Raw genomic sequence first — 15,229 nt, forward strand, 5'->3', positions numbered from 1 at the left:
TTAAAAAATTGTTAAAAAAGCTGATTTTTGATGATTTGGGGGAAAGCACAGTATACATTGTGAAAATAAAAACACAACTTATACATTTTATTCACATTATAATACCTTGAAATATAACTTTAATTCTGTTAAATATACAATACACTATTCCACAGGCGGCTTTGGATGGCAGACTCCCAAGTGAGTCTGCTTTCCCCTATGTTTTCTTTTCTATTTTCTCTGAGTTTCCATTAGTGAGCATGATCACACACACACACACACACACACACACACACATTCACTGATAAATTCATATCAGAAGGTACTTTAGACCCTTAGAGTTAGAGCTTTGCTTATTACTTAAACTCTAAGGAGAATAATTGAGGCTTCAGTGAATATAAGTTTTTATATTAATTTAATTTTCTCTCCAAATTCATGCTTGAATGCTTATGCAATTATTGAACCAAAATCTGTAATAATTTCACCAATTATTTGGAAATCATGTCAAGTGGGAATACAAAGGCACACAACTAAAATGGGCAAGAGGGTCTGAGGTCAGATGTTACTGTATTTTCGCAAGATATTCCAAGGGTGTGCACTAATCAGCCTTTGTCTTTTTCTAAAGCATTGCTTATGCTACTCTGAGACCGTGGCCTAATTGGATCAATTTCTCTTTGAGGGTGTAATTCACTCTGGGTTCTGGATTGCTGTTACATTTCTCACATTGCCACTAAACTGTATAACGATGAGAGGCAGATTCTGTATGTACACCACACCCCGGGGCACTCAGTGCGAGGTGTCTCAGGGAATGATTCTGCAGAGGACGTTTCTTACATAGCATTCTGGTGGGCAGCGCCCCCCTGGAGTAGCAGGGGCCCCAATTTTACACAGATTCCTCCTGTGCTTGACTCCTCACTTCTCTCCTCCTATCGTGCTTCGTTATTCAGCTGGGTTGAGTGGTTTATCCTAGCCGGAATATAAGAATGAAATAAGGGTCAATTGAAATATAGGAAGAAGAAAAGGTGGCCAAGAATGTAGGGAAGTTTCAGAGAGCTTACCCAAATCAGATTCTCTGATCCTCAAAACTAGAAGTGTTTTATTTATTTTTAAAAAATTTTTACATAGGGGCGCCTGGGTGGCGCAGTCGGTTAAGCGTCCGACTTCAGCCAGGTCACGATCTCGCGGTCCCTGAGTTCGAGCCCCACATTGGGCTCTGGGCTGATGGCTCAGAGCCTGGAGCCTGTTTCCGATTCTGTGTCTCCCTCTCTCTCTGCCCTTCCCCCGTTCATGCTCTGTCTCTCTCTGTCCCAAAAATAAATAAACGTTGAAAAAAAAAATTTTTACATATAATTTATTGTCAAATTGGCTTCCATACAACACCCAGTGCTCATCCCAACAAGTGCCCTCCTCAATGATAAGAAGTGTTTTCAATCTCACTTCCTGAATGGGCATCTACTGACTCTACAATTATGGAAAATGGTGATCAAATCAATACTGTATATTACTGATACTATATTGTGATGTGCCAGGTCTGAATGGGAACAGGGGTTTAAAGCAAGGTCATTAGTCTAATTGGCTGAATTGTTTAAGTGGTGGCCCTTTATGATGAGAATACCTATGAAGATTTAACAGAACTAAACCCCACTGCTTCCCTCCCCTACAAAAAAAAAAAAAAAGAAAAAAAAGAAAGGATAAAGTAATTTTTTTTGAGTGTATTAGGATGACTAGTCTCATCTATGTTGCAGTAAAATAGATACCCCAAGTTTTGGGCTTACAACAACAAAATTTTGTCCCTCACTTACATCAGTCTGATGTACATCAGGGATGTTTCTCCAAGCCGTGACTCAGGGGTTCAGGCTTCTTCTGTTCTACTCTCTTAGAATCTTTTGTTTCTGACTCTTTGGATAGATAACAGAGAGAGGGAGCAAGAAGACAGTGCTCCCATTCTTAATGACCTAGGGCTAGAAGGGACAGATCCCTTAAATACAAGAAATACTCACATGAAACCCCTCCCCCCACAAAAAAGATGCTTAGTAACCAGATATTTGGAGAGGATTACCAACCTGTGCCACAAGCAGTAAGTGAATTGTTGCATCCTACTTGAAGAGTTTATTCCCATGAGAGATCTCAGGTACCTGATGTGGCACCTTGGTGCCTTGTCACCTGTGTGAGTGCCCCAAGGAGAAAGAATATGTCTACAGCCAGTGAGTTCCTGACATCAAACTTAACTAACCTTTCTTTTCTTTGATTCTTTTTTTTTCTTTTATTTGCTTAGTGTTTTGAATGTTTGTCATTAAGCCAACCACAAATTATCACTTGCCAAAAACGTCCTCTTACAAAGTTTGTTCACGTCAGAAACTCTGCTGTCCTTTCAACCGCAGCCCTATTTGGTCACATTTTCTTTGAACTAACGACACATGCATTCATACATTATTCCAAGACAGGCATGTATCCTGGTGGCTGCTGTTGGCTTGAGAATTGAGACATCTGCTTCTGGACTTCTAGTCACCTGTTCCTTTCTCCCATGATGACTGAACTCTTCTAACTGCAAACCCTCCTTGACATTCGTTTCTTAAGACACATCTTGAATGAATGTGCATGTAAAGGCACACAGCTTCTCTTCCTTTATGAAGCCTTCGTGGAGTCTATCAGCTACGCATTCATTCGTTTAACAGGTTTTTATTGAGCATCTTAAGCGATAAGCAATGTCTTAGTCCCTGAAGAATGAGCATCAAACAAAATAAATAAATTTTCTCATCTCGTGGAGTTTATCTTCCATTTGAAGGATATGGTAACAAAGAAAAAAGTTTTTTAATTGCCAATTGTGCTAACAGCGCTGAGGCAAATAAATCAGGGTATTGTAAGAAAGGGAGGTGGACTGCTTTCATTTGGGCATGACCTTTTAGAGAAAGTAATGTGTGGGCCGACACTTGAAAACTTGAACATGTGGTCTTTCCTTCTTCTGGGGTCCCACGGCAATGTGTTTCTATTACTTATAAAACAGTTCTCACGATCTTCATGAGAAGAAGATTTTGCCTCCACCTCCTGTTCTATTCTGTGAGACCGTGAGTTTTGGGGGTACAAGAATTGTGTTTTATTTGTCCCTTATGCTGAAATGACTTTAAATTTTACCTTTACTTTAATTAAATAGTTAATGCCTAACATGTCAATAAATGGAAGCTCTCAGCTTAGTGAACACACACACACACACACACACACAGCCACACACACAATAAGTGTATTCAAACATGACTGTTGGATTGAAGACAGTTGTGTTGACTAGACATCATCACAGGTAATTCACAGTGTTAAAGCTGGTTTTAGTGCATATCTAGCTTGACAGTGAGTCAGTTTCTTTGTGGTGTCTCTCAAGTCAGACAGCCTATTGAGAGCCATCTCTACTTGTTTCATGCCACTCTGAACACACAGCTAACCCAAAGGATTTTCATAGCATGCAAGCACATTTACTCTTGTAATTGACTGGCTAAGGCTCATGCTTAGAGAAGTAGGATAAACTGTATTCTCCTGCAGACCATGACATCTTGTCAAAGACTGAATTTGGAGCAGGCTGGACTTCTCTGGCTATTCATCAGTATAGTCCTGGTCAGTTTCTGGGGTACTGAGTAGAAAAGGCCATGTTGGATTTCATACCCTCACCGTTAACATAAATTGTATAATCCTATTATTATTGTTATTCTTGTTGTCATTTTGTGCCTGAACAAAGCCCTCGGTAGGTGTTACTTCATTTAGTCCTCCCATCAGCTTTCTGAGGTCGATTCTATTATTACCTTCATTTTCCATATGGAGAGCTGAGGCTTCAGGAAGTGAAGAAACTTGTCAAGGTTCCAGAGCTGGCAAGGGGTAGATTCCAGAGCTCATGTATGACGTCACGACTCTAAGGCATTGTTCTATTCATTTGGCGTTGCTTCTCCTGTCCAGGGGAGAGAACATTTCCCAGGACTTTCTTCCCAGTACGGTTCCCAGTTAGAGTCAGAAGAGGACCTTGTGTGAGACTTGGGAGGCGGAAGTGATGCTGAGGCTCACCTCGCACTGGTGGAGCAGGGACGATCACAAACGGTGCCGTGTGTGTGGTGCCCCTCAGCCCCTGGGCTCCTGCTGTTGCTCATATCTGCCCACCACCCAGCGCTTGCCTGCAGGTGATGGATTTCCAAGGGGTGACTGATTCCACAGAGGCCAGAGTTTCCCAGCCTCTCCAAGAACTCCACCTTTGTGGTCCCATGTTAACAGCCAGGTGCACACAGCCTCTCCTGTTCCCCAGGAGCTCTGACTTATCCTCCCCTCACCAGTACATCGGATGGATGTCGCTAGTGACTCCTCTGATTCTGTAGAGCCCACTGTAAGATTTTCACTTTTCCATTCCCCATTCATATAAACAACACTTCTTCTATTAAATACTCTATTCTCATAATACTCTTAGAAGCGCTGTTGGCATTAACTTGCACACACATGAAATGGAAATGATAAAACAGTAAATGATAATAAGACCATGGGTCCCTTCTTATTATGTCCCAGCCTCATGCTGAGGGCTCTGTATGCACTACCCGGTGATTATGCAGATTCGCTCTTATGTGACGCCATTTTGGAGTTACCGTGGCCATCCTTTTAGCCAAGAGGAGGGCTGGTTTTGCAAAAAGTAATTTATGACTAAAAACACCAGCAAGGTGACTTTACCAAACACATAGAACTTTGGTGCTGTGCCCTGTGTAATTGACCTCCCTGGAACTTTAGTCCTTCTGAAGGATTATTTTCCTAAGTCCTTAGTGACTTAACACGCATGGTGATGCGTACCCCTCATTTGCTGGAACTGAAAGGCACTAATCAGAACTCTTGTGAGATGACTCACCAGGGGTGTTCTTGCCAAAGAAGGATCTGGTGCTTTATGTAGCCCCTGTGTCAAGATGGGTGGAAACTTCAAATTTCACTTTGCATCTTAATAAATCTCTCTTACCTTCAATAGTGACTTTCTAGCTCCAGTTCCACAAACTGTGTATTTTTATGCAAAGAGTTAGCTTTGCAAAGGATAAGCATTGTCCTTTTTTCCTGAAGATGTCCACAAATGTTTCATTCAAGGGTAATGAAGCTGTTGGTGCCACCATCATCAATTAGTTGTGACTGAATTCGTGGCCACGCCAGGCCGTGTCCTTCTCATACCTACTCCTCACAGCCTGCTCCCATCTCTCTCAAGAAGTCTCTGTGTATGTTTGGGGTTGTACATCACCACACATCCAGAGGCAGGAAGCTATATGCAACTCATTTTTATTTGATCACTCTTAATTAGTCCCATTGTGTGAACCCACAGGCCTTCAAAGCCTTGTCTGCACAAAACTGTCAATTCCCAGTAATTGGATGCCGTACCTCCCTATGCCTTCTTTTTGAGAAATTAGAACACCTAGTGTTCATTGCCTCGTAGGCTAGAGGAATGTGAGACCCAGGCCCAGGATATTTAGAAAGAAGTGCATGTGGTTATGGGCATAAGAGGGACTCATGACTGAACATGGGCACCCCATAACCTCTCCTGAGGCAATAGCATAATGAAGTCTCTCCTGTTTTGCCACATGAATCCTCGACACTATTCCTTGATCACTATCAGCCAATAGGTCCAACGACTAGCTCTCTACCTCACACAAAGAAAAAACACAATAAATGGTAGATGAATGAATGGCAGATGAAAAAAGTTGATGAGAATCCATATGTAAGAGGATATTGTTTCCCTTTAAGAAAAAGGGAAATAATAATTTAGATCACAACATAAAAATAGGTAGAGTTTCAAGGAATGCCTATTTATTTATTTATTTTTTTAAATTTTTTTTTCAACGTTTTTATTTGTTTTTTTGGGGGGGACAGAGAGAGACAGAGCATGAACGGGGGAGGAGCAGAGAGAGAGGGAGACACAGAATCAGAAACAGGCTCCAGGCTCCGAGCCATCAGCCCAGAGCCTGACGCGGGGCTCGAACTCACGGACCGCGAGATCGTGACCTGGCTGAAGTCGGACGCTTAACCGACTGTGCCACCCAGGTGCCCCGTGGAAGCCTATTTATTAATTGTGTCTTCAGGGTAAGCTTTTTACCCACTTCTACCTAGTGAAAATACAGCATTCAAGACTTTCTTCATCTAGAGAGATAGACAGATGGGTGGCTCGAGTCCCCAACTCAGTCACTTGTCTGACTTTCTCATACAGTCAACATAGTACTTGCAAGATAGACAGGTTTTCAGGTACAGGGGTCAGCGTGACAAGCGCATCATGACTTTACCCAGACCTCCGTGTGACCGGAGGTGCATGTTTATAGAACACCTCCCCGAGACTAGATGTGCAATATGTAGTCGTCAGATCCACTGGGTCAGCTGAAGAACCAGGATCTGGCCTCACTGTCCCAACCTTGTAACCAAGTAAGCTCCCGTGGCACACCGGTTCCATCTTCCTTCGTTCAGCCTCGCCCACAAGCACATATGGTGGCAGTAACAAATGGCAATGGCAGCCATTGCCATCATTGCAGTGATGACGGTGAGCACTGACAAAGTGCTCATTTGTGCCAAGGCCCCCCTTCTGAAACGTAATCTTCGTGCAGTAACAGTTGTCATTCTCGTTTTATAGATTTCAAAAACTGGGACTCAGATTAAACGTCTTGCTCAGGTTCATTAGAGCTTAATTTGCCTACTTGTTTGATCCTTTGCATTCTGAGCAGAGCACGTTTATTTTCTTCTATTCTGACTAATTGAAAATCAATTCTTTCTACCGAAGCCTTGCAAAATACCTTTTTGTTGTTGTTGTTATCTCTTTCAAAATCCATAAGAGAAATGAATCGAAGTTTGTTAAATTCGTTTCCAGTTTTTCTCCGTGTGATTCAGATGGCTTCCCTGGGCCATGTTGATCAGCAGCATAGTGGAGCAAAGATGTTTTTAAAGCCACAAAGATTAACACGGCAGTATTTATAACACTGGCCACAGAAACATACATACCTTAGAGTGTTTAAAGTACTCTTCATGTTTCTAAGAAGTAAATTATCTGAAAAGCTTCATTAAGAAGAAAACAAAGTGTATAAAATTAAAGCGATCTTTGGAATGACACATAAGGATTTTGTGACAAGCTGTGGGCTATGTCAGGACAGGGTCATTTCTGGTTCTTTTATAAATGGTGCTGTTTGGGAATTCTTCCCAGGGTTGTTAGAGATGGATAAAGAGCATCAGTTCTCAGCCTGCATCTCTTTGCCAGCCCTCTGATCAGCTGGCTCCATTTGCTGCTCCCAGTAGAAAATGGATTTCAGCAGGAGCTGGAAAATTCTGTTATGCCATCCTTACATGCCTTTCATCTTTGGCTGATCGTGGGATGGGGACAAAAATGCCAGACTTTAGAGGCCTGAGGTAGTAGTGTAAAAAGACAAGGCAAAGAAAAGGAGTGCATAGCTTGTGGCAATGCAGATCCAAAGGGGTTTTTCGAGACTGGGGGTCCCCCCAGAATTTGGCCAGCAGTTTGATCCCCAGTCCAACCCCCACCTCCACTCCCTCACCCCACCCAGACTTGTGGGTTATTCAGAGAAGTAGTAGGATGCAGGGCCTTCTTGGCTCTCGACTGGCTGTTCCGGTACAAGCACAACACAACTGAACCTTAGGAAAGAGAACAATTCTACAGGCACATGCTGGCCACTGGGAAGGCTACTTCTTGTATTGTTTCTGAGCAGGTCCTGGGGCAGGACTGAGTTTTGTGAATGCCAAAGGGTCCAGCCCTAGGAATGATTAGCATTCTGGTCTTCCCTTTTAGCCTTCCCAAGCTATTTCTAGGTAGGCTGTGCTTCCCTTCTCCCTCCTGGTGACATGCATTGGCTTTGTAGGCTGCCCACCCGGATCCCTGTTTGCCCCCTGCCTGTTTTAATGACACCACCCTGCTGCAAGCAAAGCCTCCTCGGGTCTCAGGGTTCCACCCACCAGAGTCCTGGACAATTTGAGTGACTCTTCTCGGTTTCTTCTGTTTCTCCTAAGTCGTCACAGAGATGTTTCATTGTGCCCTCTTTATCAGATTTATTTCACGGTGCTGTCTTTATTTCAACTGGATTTTGTGAGTTAAGCTTTGTATTTAGGAAGCAAATGGTTTTCATGCTAATTTCTCCCCTAAGGCTCTTTAGGCAGTGTATAAACCAATATTTGCTTTGCTGCGGGGTACAAGAATAATGATATTTATGCAAAACACATGAGCTTCATCGAGCTGTTTTCTTATTTCCGAGATGTATGTTCTTAGAAACATACCTAAAGAATTTTGAGCAAACATACTCCTTTTTTTCTCAGCTCATTAGATATCTCTCAGATTATCTATAATACTCAGTTGACTTTCAGTCAGACAGAAGCAACAGAGGAAGCCGGTGTGCTTTGGGACCTTCATGGAGTTGAAGGGCTTATGAGGTCATTGCCCTGAGGGTTCCTGGTGCAGTGCCAGCAGACGTGTGGGTGGGAGGCTGTGTTCCAGAGAGGTGATGTCTAAAGGTGTAGAGCTGCACAGAGCTGGGTTTCCTTTCTTTGTCTGGTATTGACTGGCTTTGTGACCTGGGCAGGCCTCCTAATCTCTGTCAAGCTTGGGGTTTTCAACAATAAGGGGATTGATTTTACCTAGGTCAAAGGGTTCGTGAAAGGATTTTATGAATTTATACCAAAAGGTACTTAGCCCTGAGCTCAGGGTATATTCAGCATTCATTACAAGGTAGCTTTCGTTAATACAAAGGACTTTAGTGAGGGGGTTGGCCAGTCTCGTAGACTATTATTGAGAGTGACTGACATCGACTTGTGTGAACCCGTATTTGGATTTACAAATGCAGGAAATTAAATATCAGCTTTTCACATGGCATTGACTGGTTCACTGAAGTCACAGCACAATTGGTTTTTTTAACACAGAAAACTGTGTCCACAAAATAATATTTTTGGCCATCTTTCCTTAGCCAATTCTTAAATCGCTTTTAACACCACCAGATAGAGAATACCATAGGTGATATTCTGATATCTGTTCTTCCAGTCTGTTTCCCCCACACCCATCCTCTGTTTACACACACACACACACACACACACACACACACACACACACACTTTATTACATAAAATCAAATGGGATAATAAAATGCATAACATTTTATAGCCTTTTTTTCACTGAATGGAATATTGTGAATATTTTCCATATCAGTAAAGATTATTCTACCTTATTAAAACTATTTGGTGTCAAAATCGACTTCATCAATTGTTTGAAATTTACTTCCACTTTTTAAATGACCTGGACGACACTTTGATAAAGATCTTGAAACATTTATATGCGTGCGTGATCGCTATTATGTTCTGACAAAAACTTGTAGATGCAGAAATTTGAGACCATAGAATACGCACATTTTTTAGGGCTTTTGTTGCATCTTGCCAAATTTCCCATCAGAAATTCTAGACCAATTTATATCCTGCCAGGTGAATTCCAGTTTCCCCTCACCATTGCCAACTGAGGTGCAGTCATTTAAAAATGCTTGCCAATTCGAAAGGTGAGATTGGTGCCTCAATCCTATTTTGATTTATGTGCCTTTGAACATTTTCACACATTTATTGGCTTTTCCTCTTTAGTGAACTGCCTTTTCTAAACCTTTCCTTTATTCAAAAATCAATGGGTTGTGGAATGACGATAGGAACACTATTCCTCTTAAAATATTGCGTTGGCTTTTCAGGAGTGAAAGTAAACGAAATGTGACAGCAGTGGTAGACAACTGCTTCTCCACAGCAGAAGTTATGCCCCAGACAACACATTGGGCCCTGGAGAGGCCACGTGTGCTGTGGAGAGCTGATCCTGGAGACAAGGGGGCCTGCCGGCAGTAACTAGTGGTGATAATTAAGGATTTAGACCCTAAATAGCGGTCATGAGACAATGCACAAAAACCCTTCCATCCTAAAATACAAAGGTTTATTATTGCCCACCAATGAATATTACCTGTACCACTGAACAGAATTTTTTTTAAATGTTTATTTGAGAGAGAGAGAGAGAGAGAGAGAGAGAGAGAGAGAGAGAGAGAACCAGCTGGGGAGGGGCAGAGAGACTGGGGGACAGAGGATGTGAAGCGGGCTCTGAGCTGACAGCAGAGGGCCCAAGGCAGCGACTGAAGTCACAAACTTCGACATCATGACCTGAGCCGAAGTCAGATGCTTAACCGACTGAGCCACCCAGGTACCCCTTGAATTTTTCTTGGAATCTGGAAAAGCATTTATATAAGTCGTACTCATACAACCTTAATAGTCACATAAAGCAACTTGGAAGTTGAGGGGTATATAAAAATGTCATATATATATATATATATATATATATATATATATATATTATATACATAATATATGAGAGGATATCAATATTATATATTGATATAAATATATCATATATATCATATATATATATATATGAAGGTCAGTCTTACATCATTTCTGTTTCTGTCTTATAGTAGGTATTTAACAAAATCCTTTGCATGAATGGTGGCCATGGTGACTTCCATGCCTAAGCTGACCATAGACTTAACATTCCAAAGGGAAACCTCAGAAGGAAACCTCTGCCATCAGGTAATGTACCCAGGAGAGCGGATGGCTCTCACCCATGTACAGACCTCATTAGGCTTATGCATTCACTCCTCCTGGACCCAAGCAATTTAAAGTGAGAAATCCTGGTGTGTGTCTGTGTGAATGTGTTTTTGTGTTTACAGAAGCACATGGGAAAATCCATGATTAGAGGACAATAGTCCCATAACTTTAGGAATCAAGGGTCAAGGGCTGCAAACCTGGATGCTTAAAAGGAGAAGACTGTCCCATAGAATGTGACAGATGCAGCTGCAATCTAATTTGCTTCTCTAAGACCCAATGCCCACTGAGACACTGGTGTGCTTCCCCCAACAGAGCAGGTCCAGTGCTCTTACCCAAACACACACCCCCACACCCTCCCTAAAGCTCTTTTACTGCCAACTCTCCTGCGCACTTTGCTGGGAGACGTAGAGGACTCTGATATTGTGCCTTCTCTGGCTCTGCCCTTCAGCCACGCCTAGTGATGCTTACACCCCTTTCCCCCAAATTTAAGGAGCAACACAGTAGGGAAGAGGGCAGCTTGTACTTCAGAGCCTAACAGACAACGATACACGCTGGCTTCTGCGGCTCCCTAGCCCCGTGACCTTTAAAAGTAACCTTAAAAAACGTTTAAAAAAAGTTACCAGTTTCTTTTTCAGTGAAAAGAGCATTAAAAATAGCATCAACTTCCCAAGGTAGTCATGTGGATTAAATGTGATAAAATGTGCAAGGAATTTAGCAAGGCAGCCCAGAGTAAGTATGCTGTAATTTAAGCTCTCATTATTCTGGTTGTTATGGAGCTCTTCCAAATAGCTTCCGCAGTTAAGAGGAATACTGGTCCCCGAACTCGCTGGAAAGGAGGGGGAAAGAAGGGTGGGGATTTGTACCATGTAACGATGAAACAAAATTGCTACACATCTATATAGTTTCTTTCCCCGCAGTGCTTTCTGCTGCTACCCGCTGCTTCTCTGGGCAAACGTAAGCACCTATTTAAACCTCTACTTAAAAATAATGCAAAGCCACTTTCCCATTGCATTTTAAGAGCTGAATGAGGGCTGGACATTCGCAGAGGTAACGATGGTGCCCCCAGGCTCAGAGGAGCCCAGGTCTTCTGGTTCTTGCACAGGACGCGCTCTGCTTGAACTTCTGTCCCTCCGCAGGCTCCTGGTGCCAGGAACCAGGCGCACAGCTGCGCCAGTCTCTTCTTTCTTGATGCAAACATCCCAGACTAACGCACGTGTCATACTTGTCAGAGCCTTCATCTTGCCTGTGAAAGGGAAGAAAAAATATAAAACGAGATTGAATATTATTCCTTTTTAATGTTTCCTCCATTTTAATTACAAAATAACTTTAATATTAAAAATGTTGCAAAATACCCCCCAAACCGAGGGGAAAATTAATAATTTGCAGCCATCACATCAGTATTAAGATATTGGTATAGAGGTGCCTGGGTGGCTCAGTTGGTTAAGCATTGACTCTTGATTTCAGCTCAGGTCATGATCTCACAGCTTCTGGGTTTGAGCCTTGCATGGAGCTCTGCACTGACAGTGTGGAACCTGCTTGAGATTCTCTCTCTCTCTCTCTCTCTCTCTCTGCCCCTCCTCTCCTCTCTCTCTCTGAATAAATAAATAAACATTTAAAAAGATATTGGTATATATCTTCCCAGACTTTTACTTATATTTTTAAAGGATAGGATAATATTTTAAACATTGTTCCTACCCACTTGATAGAACATGAATATATGTCCACATAAAAAACTTGTATATAAAACAATGTTGATGGCTCCATATTATTCTACCCTGTAATGATAGCCTGAGTTCTTTAACCAACTACTTATTTTTGTGCATGTGGCTTATTTCTTATTTTTAAAAATAATTTAGTGAGAAGTCTTTTATGAGCCATCCAACTAGATTTGTGGATTAGTAGGTATATGTAGTCCAAAAGCTTCTGAAAAGCTTGACCAAGGAAGTTTGCATCCACTGATACTCCGCTAGCAATGATACAAGATTTAATTCGGACTCCGCGTGTAAATCTTAGCTAATCGAAACCCACAGGTGTAACTCCACATCCCTTTCCAGTAACAAGGTTGATCACAGGCAAATGACCCAATCCTAGCCAGCTGAGCCTGAAGGGACTCCTTGAGGGCCCCTAGGAAGTGGGTCACTCTTTGATTAAAAGAGACACAGAGGGAAAAACGGTCCATTTTTTCATCATAGTGGAAGGGGACATCTAGAAACTAGAGGTACTGCACCCCTCAGGTGACCCTGAGGGGACACCCATGGAGAGCAAGAGGCAGCGTGCAGAGGAGGGCAGAGGTAGAAAAAGTGGGTCCTAGACAGCATGGCGAGCCACTAAATTAACTAGCAGGGGACCAACTCCAGACCAGACTCTTCTGTGTGAGATGATAAACATTACGATTCTCTGAGCTACATTTAGTCAGGTTTTCTGTAATTGCAATGAGAAACATCCTCCCTGGATAATAAGTGAAACTGCTAGATCATGGTTGCAGTTTTCGTTTTCTTGATTACAGTGAACTTGAGCTTTTTTTTTTTTTTTTTTTTTTTTTTTGAGAGAGAGAGAGAGTGAGAGACAGAGAGAGAGCGAGCAGGTGAGGTGCAGAGGGAGAGGGAGAGAGAGAATCCCAAGCCAGAATCTCCACACCCAGCACGGAGCCCAACTCCGGACTCCGTCTCACGACCCTGGCATCAAGACTCGAGCCAAAATCAAGAGTGGGACACTTAACCAACTGAGCCGGCCAAGCGCCCCTGAACTTTTTTTTTGTTTTGTTTTTAACTTGGCCACTTGTGTTTCTTCTTTTCCGAATTGCCTTCTATATCTGTTTTCATTTTACTGTAGGAGTATTGCCTTCATAGTGACTTACAAAAATATTTTTATATTTAAAATATTAACCCTCCATTGTAAATGCTACGGATATTTTTCCTACTTCCAAACTCCTCAACATGTTGAAGATTGAAATTTTTCTCTAACATACGAATTTTTTTCTGATTCCATTTGCTTTTATGCTTAGTAAGTATTTTGTCACAAAGTGAACAGATATTCATCTGTATTTTGCATGGTCTTACATTACTTACTCTCATGGTCTTACATTAATTGTTTAATATGCATTGGGGTGAATAATATGAAATAAAGATCCAATTTTTTTTTTCTAAAAATGTAGGCAAATTTGAACACTATTTACCGGAAAGTACAAAACTTCCTCTGTTGATCTGTAGTGTCTTTATCTATACCAGTGCTGACCTTGGGTCTCTCTTGGAGTTTTCTGTTCTTATTCATGGATATCTAGCCATTCTCTTCTGCAAGTGTCATGCTGCTTTAGTAACTGTAACTCTTTAATGTCATTGATTTTCTGATAATAGAAGCCCCCCTTCACTGTTATTTTGTAAACTCCTTTTAGTCACTCTCACTGATTTCCCATATATGTATAAATCATCTTTAAATATCCCTTAAAATTCTATTAGGCTTTGTTGGGGGGGGCAATTATACTAAAATGATAATGTAAAGAGAAGTAACATTTTGTAACATAGTGACTTCTTCAGGACCACATTTCACTTGCCAAATCTTTTCAGTCTTATTTGATTTTTTTCCCAGTATTTTGTTTTCATATTCTGCATGTAGCTTCTGCATATTACTTTTCATTTTTTTCCTTACATGATTAGATGTTTACAAAAATGATAGAATTGCCTCTGTGGTTATCAGAGAAACAATCATTGTTTTTTTAAGAGTTGTGTGCTACAGATGTCAATAGCAACTCTTCAGCACTAAATATAGTCAGTTAATTATGCAGTTCTCCATCTTTCAGAAAATATTAATGCATTTAGACAGGAGCAGTATCAAAGTAGACACCTAGCTTGCGCTGGTGTCCTCAGTGTTAGGAACTTTCTGCTAATGCCAGGGCGGTAAACAATCTCATTTTAGAGGGAAAGAAAGATACTATCATCTAATAAACCTAAACTCTCTCAGAGGTTGGACAGGTTACGTTGATCATACCAATTACCAGATTTCTACAGCCTCTTCCTTTTATATACTCAACCTCAAATCAGTACAGTGTGAATACTACCATTTTTACTAAATTGCTTAAAAATATTTGTAAGTCAGTCTCCCACTTGGGATTATTTACATAAAAATAAGACTGTTTCATTGCACAAGATAAAAGAGCGCCTGAGTGGCTCAGTTGGTTAAGTGTCGGACTTCCGCTCAGGTCATGATCTTGCCGGTCATGGGTTCGAGCCCCGCATCTGGCCATGGGCCAACAGCTCAGAGCCTGGAGTCTGCTTCAGATTCTGTGTCTCCCTGTCTCTATGCCCTTCCCCTGCTTGTGCACTCTCTCTCTCTCTCTCTCTCTCTCAAAAATGAATAAACATTTTAAAAAATTTAAAAAAAAAGAGAGTAGTGTTCAGAGGAAGTTTGAAAATACCTTGGTCCTCAGAATCCTGCTTTCTTGCCAAGAAACTCAGCCATGTTCAGAGACCCAGCACCTTCCTTCTGTCTAAACAAACTCCCTAAAACCTAAAGTTATTCCCTACCTTTTTCCAACTTTTAAGGTCTTTCCACTCCCACTTTGTAAGTTAAAAATGTCATTTTTATTTCTTTAATGTTTTTTCACCTGTCTTCTTTCAGTTATGTTTTCTGTGGTTGCTCTGGGGTTTATTATCTACAT

Source organism: Felis catus, chromosome A1 (genome assembly GCF_018350175.1).
Source record: "Felis catus isolate Fca126 chromosome A1, F.catus_Fca126_mat1.0, whole genome shotgun sequence".
NCBI classification, from domain to species: Eukaryota; Metazoa; Chordata; class Mammalia; order Carnivora; family Felidae; genus Felis; species Felis catus.